The 15276-nt window shown below is 46.9% G+C and overlaps 1 protein-coding gene across 1 annotated transcript in view; it reads left to right on the top strand.

Annotated features, from left to right (window-relative positions):
* The window catches only part of ANKAR (ankyrin and armadillo repeat containing), a 381604-nt gene that overhangs the window by 146860 nt on the left and 219468 nt on the right, over positions 1–15276 (top strand).

Consider the following 15276-nt stretch of genomic DNA (forward strand, 5'->3'; position numbering starts at 1 on the left):
TATATGTTGTGGTCCATGTTTTAATTCCCAGCCTTGTTTTGCTGTGTTCTGCGTTTTGGCCCAAGTATCATGGCCTTCTGTTCTGTGTGCTTGTCCTGTTCTTTTTTGTTATTCCTGTTCTCTTTGGCTCTGCATTCTGATCCAAGTATCGTGGCCTTCTGGTATCTGTTTATTTGTTCTGTCTCAGTCTTGTCTGTCTTGTTTAGTGGACCCCCTTTAGTTCTTATCCCAGTTCCAGTCCTATCCTGTTTTAGGGGTGCCTTTTAGTTACTTGTATGTTCCTTAAATCCTGCCATAACTTGAAGGCTCAACCTGGGGGGTTGGCAGGGGGGGGGGGGGGAGATGGTCAGTTCAGGCAGAAGAATCTTGGTCCTGTTACTGTTTGAGTCTGCTGTTCCTGGATCCAGCCTCGCTTCTTGTGCTGGGATTAGCAAACACAGTCTGTTGCCATTACACTTCAAAGCTCAAGGCTCACATGGTTGCCAGCGAGCGGCTTCCATGAAGCATGACCATCTGGAAGATGTGCATTGTAGGGATGTGCAAAGGGACGGCATATGTTGCATTTGTAATTCGTATTCGTCGGGGGGCAGATACGTTGCATTCGGCAAGGGGGGCCCCCGATACGTTCATGTGTTCATTCTTATTCATTTCTTGGCTAAAATTGAATTAACTACAACCCCCACCCTCCTGATCCCCCCCAAGACTTACCGAAACTCCCTGGTGGTCCAGCGGGGGGTCCGGGAGCCATCTCCTGCACTCACGCCGTTGGCTGCTGGTATTCAAAATGGCGCCGATAGCCTTTGACCTTACTATGTCACAGGGGCTACCGGTGCCATTGGTCGGCCCCTGTGACATAGTGAGGGCAAAGGCTATCGGCACCATTTTGATTACTGGCAGCCAACGGCCCGAGTGCAGGAGATCGCTCCTGGACCCCCGCTGGACCACCAGGGACCTTTGGCAAGTCTTGGGGGACCCTCCTGATCCCCACAAGATTTGCCAAAAGTCCCTGGTGCCGGCCATCCATTGCTCCTACCATGTGACAGAGGCCGACCAATGGCACCTGATCTTATCTCCAGCTGACTGCCTTGGACTTGGCCTTTCTTAGGCACCTGCCTACTCACAAGCCCGGACTTAACTTGTTCCTAAATGCCCGCCTGCTTCTGTTTGTACGGGCTTCTGGAGCCTGGCCTTGTCTTCAACCTTGCGCTGTCGGACCCTGCGTCTCTGCTGCTTCCTGGCGCCCTGCCTTGGACACTCTCTCCAGGATCAACCACGTGGAGACCCGCCTAAGACTAGCCAGCCCCAGTACCCAAGGGCTCAACCTGCAGGGAACAAGGGCTGGTATTGGCAAAGCTCCAGTCTGCCTCTGCGTCCCATTCAGCCCCACCTCCCAACGGTGGGGACCCGTGGGGGTTTCCCCACAGGTAGCGCCAGTTCCACCTCAGGCCAAGGGTCCACCTCCGCAACAGATATCTTTGAGGTCTGCTTCCTTCCAAAATGCACTGGTATCACCAAGGACCAGTCGGGGCCTATCTTTGGAGGCGAGGGGTTCAAGTCTTCCCTTACCTCGATGATTGGCTTATCAAGAGTGACTCCAGGACAGAGGCGCAGAGTGCCATGCAATTCACCATCTGAGTTTTGGAAAATCTGGGTTTTCTGATCAACTATCCGAAATCCCACCTCCAGCCATCATTACAACTGGACTTCATTGGGGCCCGGCTGGACACCGTCCAGAAGAAGGCTTTTCTACCTCGAGACAGGGCAGAGACCTTAGCTGCGCTCGCTCGGGTAGTCTCCAATTGCTCCCATGTCTCAGCGCACCAGTTTCTCCGACTGCTGGGTCATATGGCGGCAATGGTGCACATTATGCCATTTGCTCGGCTTCACATGCGCAGGACTCAGTGGACATTATGCTCCCAGTGGTGTCAAGCCACCCAGGATCTATGGGCTCATGTCTTGATCACCATTCCCCTTCGACAATATCTCGTGTGGTGGGCAACCCCATCAATTCTGGAAAAGGGAATGTCCTTCTGGAGCCCGCAGCCCCAGATTGTCTTCACCACAGACGCATCCCTTAGGGGTTGGGGAACCCACGTTCCAAGCCTCCACACTTAGTGTCCTTGGTCTTTGCAGGGGTCATCTGATGAGTGAACACAAAGGTATTCGGTTTTTGTGCAATCATTTGCGCTTATTGGATCTGTGGTGAGTTTTACATTCCCTGCAGGTGTTCAGAGAGCAACTGCTCAACAAAGTGGTCCTCATTTAGACTGACAAACAGGTGGCTATGTGGTGGCTGAACAAGCAGGGAGGAACAGGGTCATATGCCCTCTGTCAGGAGGCAGTCCAGATCTGGTCATGGGCCATCGAGAACGGCAGTCTCCTCCGAGCAGTGTATTTCTTGGGGCAGACAACATCCTCGCATATTCCTTGAGCCGGGCCTTCCAGCCTCATGAGTGATCCCTCAATCATGAGGTAGCGAACCACATCTTTCGCTTGTGAGGAACCCCAGACATGTACCTCTTTGCTTCCCCAGAGAACAAGAAAGTGGATTGCTTCTGCTCCCTGGGCCAGATGAGCAGAGGATTGGTGTCGGATGCCTTTTCATTTCACTGGGGCACCGGGTTTCTGTACACTTACCCTCCCCTTCTGCTCATCTCAAAAACATTCCAAAAGCTCCAACAGGACTGGGGTACCATGATCTTGGTCACACCTTTTTGGCCTCGCCAGGTCTGGTTCCCTCTATTACGGGAGCTGGCCTTGTGCCCTCCCCCTGATCCTGTTGGGGACTGCTCTGGACCTAATCTCCCAGGACCAAGGCAGGCTCCACCACCCAAACCTCCAAGCCCTGTCTCTCACAGCTTGGATGTTGACTGGATAATTGTTCAATCTCTCGGCTTTTCAGAGGGCATATCGCAAGTCCTTTTGGAATCCCAGAAAAACCCTCCACAAGAAAATCCTACAATCTCAAGTGGAAGCGGTTTTCAGCTTGGTGTGTGGGACTCAGTCTGGATACCTTCACTTGTTCCCCACCGAATTGTTTGGACTACCTGTTGGACCTTTCTGAGTCTGGTCTGCAGACCACGCTGGTGAGGGTTCACCTAAGTTTCATCAGGGCATACCATCAGGGGAGGGATGATGCCTCCATTTCCACCCATCTGCTTGTGAGGCATTTCATGAGAGGCTTATTATGACTTAAGCCCCCCACTCGGCCACCAGCAGTCTCCTGGGTCCTCAACATAATCCTGACTAAATTCATGAAGGCTCCGTTTGAGCTCTTGTGATCCTGCAACCTGAAGTACCTATCCTGGGAGGTCATCTTCTTGGTTGTGGTACTTCAACGCACAGGGTTAGTGAGCTGCAAGCTCTGGTGTCGTACCGCCTTATACAAAATTTTGTCATGATAAAGTGGTCTTGCATACGCACCCAAAGTTCCTTCCTAAGGTGGTCACGGACTTCCATCTCAATCAGTCCATTGTGTTGCCTTCCTTTTTTCCAAGACTGCATGCTAACCACGGTGAACAGGCACTACATACTCTAGATTGTAAAAGGGCTCTGGCCTTTTATTTGGAACAGACGGCACCTTACTGCCTGTCCACTCAGCTTTTTGTCTTCTGCGACAAGAACAAATTGGGGGTCGCAGTATCTAAGCAGATCTTATCCTATTGGCTTGTGTACTGTATTACCTTCTGCTACGCTAAAGCAGGCTTACAGCTTGAGGGTCACGTCAAGGCACATTCCGTTCGAGCCATGTCAGTTTCGATGGCTCACTTGCATGCCGTCCCCATTCACGAGATTTGCAGAGCGGCGACCTGGAGTTCCTTCCATTCGTTTGCCTCACATTATTGCCTGGATAAGGATGGCCAGCGTGATAGTCATTTTGGACAGTCAGTCCTCCATAATCTCTTTCAGCCATGAAACCCAATTCTCCCTCTGTTGGCTCTATCCTTGGTGCAGGCCTGCTCCTCTGCTTATTGCAGCTCTAGTTGAGCATGTTGGCACCTGTTCTATGCTGCACATGTTGGGAGTGGCCTGGAGCTACACAATTCACCCATGTGTGAGGACTACCATCCTGCTTGTCCTTGGAGAAGGCAGAGTTGCTTACCTGTAACAGGTGTTCTCCAAGGACAGAAGAATGTTAATCCTCACGAAACCCACCTGCCCACCACCGCAGAGTTGGGTTTCTCCTCAGTTTGTTATTTATTTTTTGCAAACTCTATGTTATAAAGACTGAAGAGGGACCCCCGTGCTGGACGCCATCTGATAATGGAGGACTAGCATTCTGCTGTCTTTGGAGAACACCTATTACAAGTAAGCAACTCTACTTTTCCCCAGAATGTAAAACTCACCACAGATCCAATAAGCGCAAATGATTGCACAAAAACCGAATACCTTTGTGTTCACTCATCAGATGACCCCCCAAAATAGGGTGTCTATCCAATTCAGGGTCCACAATACAGTTAAGATCTCCACCTTTTACAAATGGGTAGTCCCCTAATTGGGAGATTTGAGAAAAAAGATCCAGAAAAAAGGAATGTTCATAATTATTTGGAGCATACGCTGAAACTAAAATAGATTTGGAGTCCATTAAATCCCCTAAAATCAGTGTGAAACCTGCCCTTAGGATCTTCCACACTTTGTATCAATTTAAAAGAGACTGCTTAGATGTATGAAAATTGTTACACCATACCTCTGTATAGATCCAGTAGCAGAATGGGCCTGGGCTACGCAGCGTTTTCTTAATTTTGTAGCCTCACTAGAAGTTAAGTGCATCTCTTGAAGAAATATTATTTTGGCCTATAATGAATTCAGTCGACTCTGTACCTTTTCCCATTTTACTGGGGCAGCTGGAAACATTTCAGTTTATTACATTTAGTGACATATTAACAATAATCGAAGTTCCGGGGATAAACTATATCCCTCTGAGTTCCAGAAATTAGTAACAGCCTGCATAAAATTTCTCAATCTATTGCCCAGATCCAGAAGTATAATGCCTCCTCTGTTCCTCAGGGAATAGAACAATTGGTATGGAACTTCCCAACATAATAGCCCATCCTACATTATCTTCCCCTGAAATCCTATGCCGCAACTTCTCCCCCGTCTACAAAGATTACATGGAAGCTGCCTTTCCAGCCCCCCCGCACCACCCCCAGATCTACTCCCAAGCACTACATAATAATCTCTACTTGAGAGACCCAGGGTTTGAGGCATAGTGTGGACTCTTAGTCGCTGTGGGGAAATGACTCCTCCCACGGGGAGGGGCCCCGTGGGGAACTACAGTGATAGGCTTGACTCAGAGAACAGCACTGGAGATGGAAAGCTTTATTGGTACTGCTGTAGATAGATGGTATAATGCAGGAGGAGATGGGCACTGAAGTCCAGTAAGGTGCCAATACGTTCAGACATCCTCAGATGGATAAGTCTCACCCCAGATGTACAAGGTTGGGTAGTGTTCCGCAGAGCAGGATAACCCGAACCTGGTGGGTGGAAATGGAGAGCTGGATCATAGAGGTACTCACTGAAGAGTAGTGCAGGAATCCTCCTGGTAGTTGGTGAAGATGGAACCAGCGGTCCGTGATGCAGGATACTTCTGAGCTGGATAGGCCCTCGAGCGAGTACCCGGAAGCACAGATGTAAGAGAAGAAAGACCCCTGAGGAGCGGTTGTCTTAGTTTAGTAGTAGAAGGCCCCGAAGGGTAGTAGGAAGCGAGAGGCCCCCGAGGAGCGGATGCCCAGAGCTTCTTCAGGAGCGAATACCCCGGAGGGTAGTGAGGAGTCTAAGCATGCAGCTTAGAAGTGGTCAGAGTAGCTAAACCGAAGTCCTTGCTAACTCATTCATACTGAGCAGAGCAGAGGCTGAAATACCTGGAGGTATTGATATCATGCGATGGGGACGCCCCCGAGGTTTCCGCCATGATGTGTAGATAAACGTAGGCAGCGTGTGCGCGCGCGCACCCTAGGAGGCCATGGGAAGGAGCATGGCGGACGGGGACGCTCATGCTGAGTTGGAGACGCCGAGACTTTCGGTACTCGGCACCGGAGGCAGCCATCTTGCCCATGGAGGTGGAGAAAGGCAAAAAAGAGGTGAGGCAGAGTGGTTGCAGCCGTCTGCGACTGACGGACGCAACATATTTCTGCCAGTCTCGAATCCACATGTGGATGCTGCGAGTTCGATCCCTGCAGAATTCTGTTCGTTTGACCGTGTGGTCTTATCTACAGTCCTGGGGTTGATGGCTTCTGTATTAGAAGTGGTTCCCTGGGCGAGGGTACATATGTGCTCTCTTCAGCGCAAGTTGCTCTCCTGATGGAGTCTGCAGTCACAGAACTATGTGGTGAGGCTGCTGCTCCTGTTAGAGGAGAGATCCCTGTTGGACTGGTGGTTACAAGCGGATCATTTCAGGAAGGGAATTTCCCGGACAATGCCGGATTGGTTGGTGCTCATGACAGATGCGAGCCTCTGGGGCTGGGGTGCTCACTGTCAGGAGTTGGTGGTGCAAGGGCGCTGGAATGCAGCAGAGCAGCAGTGGAACATCAAGACTGTCAGCATGAGCGATTTGGTTGGCGTGCCTGCGGTTCGCTGAGCGGCTATAGGCTTGGGTGGTCTGGATAATGTCCAACAATACAATGACAGTGGCTTACATCAATCAGGGAGGAACCAAGAATCAATAAGTGTCAGAGGAGATAGATGTACTCATGATGTGGGCAGAGCAGCATCTCCTAAGCATATCTACCTCTCACATTGCCGGAAAGTAAAATATCAGAGCCAATTTCCACTGCAGGAGAAATTTGGACCCAAGAGAGTGGGAGCTGGTGGATGAGGCCTTTCAGCTCCTGATGAACTGCTGGGGCCTACCGGATCTAGACCTCTTGGTGACCTTCAACAATAGGCGAGACCCCAAAGCAATGGGCATCGATGCTCTTGTTCAGGAGTGGCCATGCCACGCTCTTCTGTATGCATCAGATATAAAACCCTCACCATTATTCACAACTCCCTGCACAACCACAATCACTCCTGGCTTGAGGATGCTCTTTGATTCCGCTCCTCCAATCGTCCTATTAGAACCGCACTTTCAGGAACCCTCTACACCCCTTCCCTTAAATGTTCTCACCACACCTCCACTAGAGAAAGAGCCGTATCCATTGCAGGCCCCTCCCTCTGGAACACTATGCCACTTGAGCTCCGACTAGAACCATGCATTCGGAAATTCAAAACAGGGGTTAAAACATGGCTCTTTAAAATGGCCTACCCTGATCCGGATCCTATGTAGTCCCCCTGCTCCCTCTACTCCTTCAGAGAAAGAGCCCTTGTCATTAATGTGCTCATAGCCTTCTCCTTTATTCCTTTAATTATATTCTGTTTTGTCTCCCATTTCTCTTCACCTCCTTATTTACCCCCATTATTCCACCTTTCCCCCTTCCCCTGTCCTTATTCCCTTCCTTTTTCCCTATAGTCTCGGGGCTTGCGCGCACCACCGAGCCTATGCAAAATAGGCTCGGCGCGCGCAGGGGCATTTTAAAAGGGTTACGCATGTAACTTATTCGCGTAACCCTTTTAAAATCCGGCCATGTGAGTACCTCTACGAACCGGCGCTCCAACTCCACCCACCAGCCGCGGCATTACCCGCACTGCGGACTCCTGCCTATCATGAACATCTGGGTGAGACTACACTTCTGAGCCTGTTGAGAATATTGGCACCTTGTGGATCAGTGCCTTACCTTCCTGCATACCATCTACTTCCTGCAGTACAATAAAGACTCTATCCATTCTGGGTCTGCTAACTGTGTCAGCCTATTGCAGTGGTTCCCCATGGGGCTCCTCCCCGTGGGTGGAGTCATCTCCACTGCAACCAAGGGTCCACAATGCCTCAAACACAACACTCCTACAGACACTTCAGGTCACTCAATCACCTTCAGCACGCCAAGTTCTGATAGTGTTAGGGCACATGGCCGCATACATTCATACTGTACCAAATACCAGACTACACATGCGCCGTCTACAGTGGGGGCTAAAGTGACAATGGCGTCAACATTCTCAACGGTTAACATGGAAGTTGCCTTAACCCAGGAGATGTTAAAGAACATACATTGGTGGCTGAACAAGAACACGCTCACCAAAGGTGCACCTTTTTCCACACAATGCAGTACTAACCACAGGCGCCTCATGCAAGGGCTGGGGGGCGCACCTCGACCATCTGGAGACACAAGGCCTGTGGTCCTTGGCCGAACAACATTTTCAGATCAATCTGCTGGAACTCAGAGCGATATGGTATGCCTTACAGACCTTTGTCTCCCACCTGTGGGGCCGACGGGTCATTGTGTACACGGACAATCAAGTGGCCATGTTCTATATAAACAAACAAGGAGGGTCCAGTTCTTGAAACACTTGCAGGAAAGCGATCATCATTCTAGAATGGGCAGCCTGAAATTCCATTCAACTACAGGTAACATATCTACCCGGAGTGGCCAACACTCGAGCAGACAAATTATTTCATCCCCACAAATGGTCCCTTCATCCACAAGTGATGCAACAGATTTTTGGACCAGCACACAGCTGAAGATGCTAAGTTGGGACGTGCGATTCTACATTCACTAAAGCACTAAGGACCATAGTTTACTGCCACCTGGCTAGATCACACTTACAAAGCCAATACAACTTCAGACTACAGTGTGATCGGGAGCTTAGGACTCCCATAACAGCATGGCTATTGACAGGAAAAAGCAAGGTTGCTTACCGTAAATGGTGTTTCTGTAGATAGCAGGATGAATTAGCCATGCTGACCCACCCACCTGCCTGTGCAGTAGACACCACTCTGCGCCCTTCTTATGCTTGCTTTCTTACAGTCTGAGGAGATTCTGCTTTCCTGCGCGGGAACTCACGCACAGCCTCCGAGACAAACCTCTGAAATCTACTTTGAAGCTTCTCCTCCCGGGCCTGATTGACAGTTCCCATGATAGCATGGCTAATTCATCCTGCTATCTACGGAAACACCGTTTATGGTAAGCAAACTTGCTTTTTCTTGCAGGGAGTTAAGCATCCTTGGCCCCCCCCCCCCCCCCCCCCCTCCATTACGGCTTACGGTGCCTCTGTGGGACCTCAGCTTGGTCCTAGAGTTCTTGGAAGGTCTGACTTTTCAACTGCTGTGTCCTCTTTCCTTGTGGCTGCTTACCATGAAGACAGTTTTTCTGGTAGCAATCTGTTTGGCACTTAGGTCTCTGAGCTGTAGGCTGTTTCCTGCTGTGAGCCTTTCTCCGTATGACTCCGGTGCAGTCCAGCTTCGAACTGTGCCCTCCTTTTTTGGTTTTGGAGTTTCATTTGAATTAGTCCATTTCTCTGCCTGCCTTGGACAGGGACAAAGATGAAGTTGAGTACCGTCTTTGCGGTCCTTGGACATCAAGAATCATTTACTGCGGTACTTGGAGATGACTAAGGCTGTTCAGAAGTCTGCTCGCCTATTTGTGCTCCATGGTGGAGGTAAGCAGGGAGCACTGGCGGCATGGGCAATGATTGCCCACTGAGTTAAGGAAGTCATTACGACTGCCTGTGTGACTGCTGAGGTTGTCTTACCAAAACAGATTAGACTGCATTCCATGAGGGCTCAGGTGGTATCATGCGCGGAACTTTATTGTTGCCTGCTGAAATTTGTCGAGGGCGACATGATTGCTTGGATGTTAGGACTAGGGAGGATGCCGCATTTGCTTGGGCAATATTGACTGGACCGCTGGCAGTGTTCGACCCTTTTTGAGATTAGCTTTGGTACATCCCACTCGTTGGGATTGACCTGCCCAAAAGCTGAGGAAGGAGAAATTACTACTTACCTGATAATTTCCTTTCCTCTAGTAAGGGCAAGAATGAGCTAGGGGTGTGTTAACTCTAAATAAACCATTACAGCAATATGTAATATGGAACTTTAATTAGAGAAAGACAGAGACCAGAACAAAGCACAAGGAAACAGTTTGTTCCGGGGGGGGTGACAGGTCCATACAACTGCATAATCTCCAAGTCACCCCAAAGTTCCATAACCTTTTATACCTTTCATACTAACCAATCAGAACATATGTAGAGTGTTGATTCTAGATAAGTGCAGTGCATTTCATTTGAGAATGTATTAGACCAATCAGCTAATGGGTCTGGGGTGTTGGCTGGCTGCATTCCAGCACGTAGGCAGGGTCCTCTGTTTCCTTAAATTCAAACTAGCATTCTTGAATACAGCAGAGATGAGGAACTTCAGAAAGTCAGTGCATAATATAACATACAAGTGGCTGGCAAAGGGGTGGGATGTTTGGGAAATACAAACACACTAACTTCTGTTTATTATCTGCCTTACTGACTGTTTAAAGCACAAACACACTAAATAATATACCCCAATAGTTTACTTCTCCCAAATACTTTTTAAAAATTTCCCAAGCAGAATTTACTGATTCCTTTCTGCCACCTGCAAGGTGATCCTCTCCTCTCAGTGCTCCCGCTGACTTTCCACAAAGGATTACCTGACACTCAAATCCACATTTACAACTTTTATCTGGAAAGGGAAGATGGCCAGAATTAGTTTTGCTAAGTTAATTTGTAGCAAGGAAGTGAGTGAGTTAGATTTACTGGGTCTTAGACTTTATAATGAGCCATGCTTGCTGCGTTTCCCTGGTGAGTGGGTCACAAATAAATATGTTTATTGTGAAAGGGGTATGGTGAATGGCATACTCTCGCCGTAGTCACCCATGTATTTATTACACTCCACGGAAAAAGATCTAAAGCAGATAGTAAATAATATCCTGATGCATTCCTGTCAGCTTGCATGGCATTGGCTTTGCAGTCAATGAGCTTAGAAACTTAAAAATCTTTGCTATTGCCTTTGTTTGGAAACAAAGCTTTTGTCCCTAGTATAAAACATAAGAAAAATTTCCAGCATTGGGGTGAGCATGGTTTCAGTCATTGATTTATAAGAAGCGGATACTTCAAATTGTCTCTCTTTTGAGTTTTCGAGAGAGAGGCTTCAAGTGTTGAATACACATTTCTTGCTTTTCTTCAAACCCAGCATTATGTGACATCTCTAAAGTGGTCTGCAGAGGACTTTGTAGTGGTATGCTCTTTTATGCATGAGGTTCTGGACATAGCTCTTAAGAAAAATTCTATTTCGCAATGGCATAAGCTATGCAAAACATGTCTTCATTCTGGCCACTTGTACTCACTTTGTAACTACTGGAGTCGGGAGTTGGATGATGAGATCTTGCCAAAATGTTTCAAAGGATAATTCAAAACTCTTTACCTTTACATTAAGGAGGCTGGCCTGCAGGAAATGCAATATAAACTACTCCATCATGTGTTTATCGATGATATTAGATGTTATCATATGAAACTAACTTCTTCCCCTATGTATGTAAAATGTAAGGCTGCTAACTGCACATTAATACATCATTTCATGTGCTGCCCGAAGTTTGACGCATGCACAGGGATGAGGATCCCTTGCACAAATGAAGTTATACTTCTCAGAAAGGTGCCTGGGGTGACAAAATATCTCCAGGCCTATGAAAAATGTATATCCCTCTGCTGGCATTGGCCTGCAAATCTAGTCTTGCTGCTTGGGTAAGAGAAGAAATACCTACTATGTTGTCGTGGAACCTGAAGATGTCATTGGTCATGTAGCTGGAATGACTGGATACGAAAGTAACTCATTGCAAAGCTGCTAAACTATATGTGCAAGCTTGGAAGATTTTCTTTGAACAGCTATGCCTGGAAGTCTGAAATAACATTACCTCTTTGGGATACCAAGTGAACTGGGGGAGGGAGGGGGGGACGATGCTCTTGATGCTGATGATTAGCTGTCTATTATGTGACTCTCAACCTGTAACTTTACACCTCAGTACTATCATCATTTTTATATTGGGATGCTAGGCTCCACTGTGTATAAGTGTGTGTGTGTGTGTGGGGAGGGGTTATGTGTGGAGAATGCTAGATTGTGAGGATGGTTTGACACGGGAGGAACCACGTGGTGCCTCAAGCGGGATCTATCCCACTCGCGGCAAACAGAAATAGAGATTGTGTGCTTCTCAGGGCTGCACACAGTCGGCGCCGAAACAGGTGGCAGGGGGGGGGGGGGGGGGCAGCGTAAGGGTCGCCTAGGGCGTCCAATACCCTTGCACCGGACCTGGGGGAATGGTTGCTAGTTTGGAGTGGTTTGTTTGAGAGGTATGAATAGGCATAAATGGAAGATGTTTTGCTAATGTTTGACTCAGAACATGTGGTGTTTTTTTTTGTACAGTACTGTGAAACCATAGCTTGTTTGCTTTATCCTATTTATATCGGTAACATGTCTTTCTAGATATGTGGGTTTGTTTCTTATATGGATTTCACAATACTGTCTTTTAGGATATCATTTGTTTTGTTCTCTATTTCTGCTACTGAATATAAAGTATTTTGACAAAAAAAAAAAATAGACTAAACAGGTTATGGCTCTTCAGCTTGGTGAAGACATGACTGAGAGGGGATATGACAGAGGTTTATAAAATGATGAGAGATGCAGAGCAACTTAGTAGGCAACAATTATTTACTCTTTCCAATATTACTAAGACTAGGGACACACCATGAAACTAATTGGTAGCAAATTTAAATCAAATTTTATGAAAGTATTTATTTATTCAACACACAAAAAAGCTGAGAAATTTGTTCCTGGAGGATGTGATCAAAATTAGTAGTTAGCTGGGTTTAAAAAGGGTTTGGATACGTTTCTGGAGAACAGGTCCATTAACAATTATTAACCAGATGAACTTGGGAATCGCTACTTCTTGCTTCTAAGAGTGGACAACGGGTAAGGCATTTTCCCATTAGGATCTGTTGGGCACTGCCAGATCACCACTATTAGAGGCAGGGTGCTGAATTTGATGGATCACTGATCTGAGCCAGTATGGCACATCTTATGTTCTTAGTTGAGAATGATGGTAACAAGTGAGATGAAGAACGAGAAGAAACAGAGAATGTACTTTTTTATTACTAGCAAAAACTGGCTGATTTTGCTTATCTTGTCTGGTCCATAACAGCTATAAATTTTTCAACAGAACAAAAGTGAAAATCATAAATATTGTTTTATTTTGTTAAGTAATTAAAGGAAGCATATAGAAACTTAGGGAATCTCTCTATAAGCTACATTGACAGTTTATTAGATGTCTCTCATTGCCCAAGTCTAAATAGAAATTATTGTAGGAGATTAAAAAGTATTGGTTCCAGTACAGATTCCTACAACTCTGCATTATTTAACATCCTCCATTGAGAGAACTGATCAGTTAGTCTTACTCTCTCTTTCCTGTCTATTAACCAGTTCACAATCCACAACAGTGGCATAGCCAGGGCTGGGACAGGGTAGGCCATGGCCTACTCAGTTTGGGCTCAGGCCTACCCAGTCAGGGCTGCCCAACACCGGAGGAAGAAGCTTACAGAATGGCTGCCATGGTTTCTATCCCATGGTATACTTGGATTTTCAGAAGGCGTTTGACAAAGTTCCTCATGAGAGGCTTCTAGGAAAAGTAAAAAGTCATGGGATAGGTGGCGATGTCCTTTCGTGGATTGCAAACTGGCTAAAAGACAGGAAAAAGAGAGTAGGATTAAATGGGCAATTTTCTCAGTGGAAGGGAGTGGACAGTGGAGTGCCTCAGGGATCTGTATTGGGACCCTTACTTTTCAATATATTTATAAATGATCTGGAAAGAAATACGACGAGTGAGATAATCAAATTTGCAGATGACACAAAATTGTTCAGAGTAGTTAAATCACAAGCAGATTGTGATAAATTGCAGGAAGACCTTGTGAGACTGGAAAATTGGGCATCCAAATGGCAGATGAAATTTAATGTGGATAAGTGCAAGGTGATGCATATAGGGAAAAATAACCCATGCTATAATTTCACAATGTTGGGTTCCATATTAGGTGCTACAACCCAAGAAAGAGATCTAGGTGTCATAGTGGATAACACATTGAAATCGTCGGTACAGTGTGCTGCGGCAGTCAAAAAAGCAAACAGAATGTTGGGAATTATTAGAAAGGGAATGGTGAATAAAACGGAAAATGTCATAATGCCTCTGTATCGCTCCATGGTGAGACCTCACCTTGAATACTGTGTACAATTCTGGTCGCCGCATCTCAAAAAAGATATAATTGCGATGGAGAAGGTACAGAGAAGGGCTACCAAAATGATAAGGGGAATGGAACAACTCCCCTATGAGGAAAGACTAAAGAGGTTAGGATTTTTCAGCTTGGAGAAGAGACGACTGAGGGGGGATATGATAGAGGTGTTTAAAATCATGAGAGGTCTAGAACGGGTAGATGTGAATCGGTTATTTACTCTTTCGGATAGTAGAAAGACTAGGGGGCACTCCATGAAGTTAGCATGGGGCACATTTAAAACTAATCGGAGAAAGTTCTTTTTTACTCAACGCACAATTAAACTCTGGAATTTGTTGCCAGAGGATGTGGTTAGTGCAGTTAGTATAGCTGTGTTTTAAAAAAGGATTGGATAAGTTCTTGGAGGAGAAGTCCATTACCTGCTATTAAGTTCACTTAGAGAATAGCCACTGCTATTAGCAATGGTAACATGGAATAGACTTAGTTTTTGGGTACTTGCCAGGTTCTTATGGCCTGGATTGGCCACTGTTGGAAACAGGATGCTTGGTCTGACCCAGTATGGCATTTTCTTATGTTCTTATGTGGCCAAAGAAGGAGAAGGCTGCTGTGGACCCCATCCCATGGCAGCTGAAGAAGTGGTCTGGCAGTGCTTGAAGTAGACACTGTGGGCCAGATTTTCAAAGGGTTATGCGTGCTGGGCTTATTTTCAAAAGGCCCGGCAATGCATGTTATAAAATCGGGCGTACATGTGTGCACGCTGGGTAGCACGCGCACATGTACGCCTGAGCGCACCTTTTAAAATCTACCCCGTGTGTGTTTGTATGTGTGTGATCCTGTGTGTGTGTGTGTGAATGGGAACCTATGTGTGTCTGAGTTGGGAGTATGTGTGTGGAAACTTGAGAGATAGATCATATTAGCAAAAAGTACCCAGCATTGCTCGGCTTGTTTGGTTCACAACCGATGTAAATTTTTTCAAAATCACACAAAAGTGTAAAAGATATGGATTCCTGGAGTACTGTGTATCATGAAGAATAAATCCAGTACCAGATGTTGCCCTTACTAATAACCCAGACTTCTTTCCTCACAGGAGCTGTAAACGTGGTCTCCGCAGCATTCTCTGCCCCAGCTGACCCGGTATGCGGATGACCAGGCTTGGGGATCAGATTGGTGACC

The sequence above is a fragment of the Rhinatrema bivittatum genome, chromosome 6 (assembly GCF_901001135.1).
Source record: "Rhinatrema bivittatum chromosome 6, aRhiBiv1.1, whole genome shotgun sequence".
Classification (NCBI taxonomy): Eukaryota; Metazoa; Chordata; class Amphibia; order Gymnophiona; family Rhinatrematidae; genus Rhinatrema; species Rhinatrema bivittatum.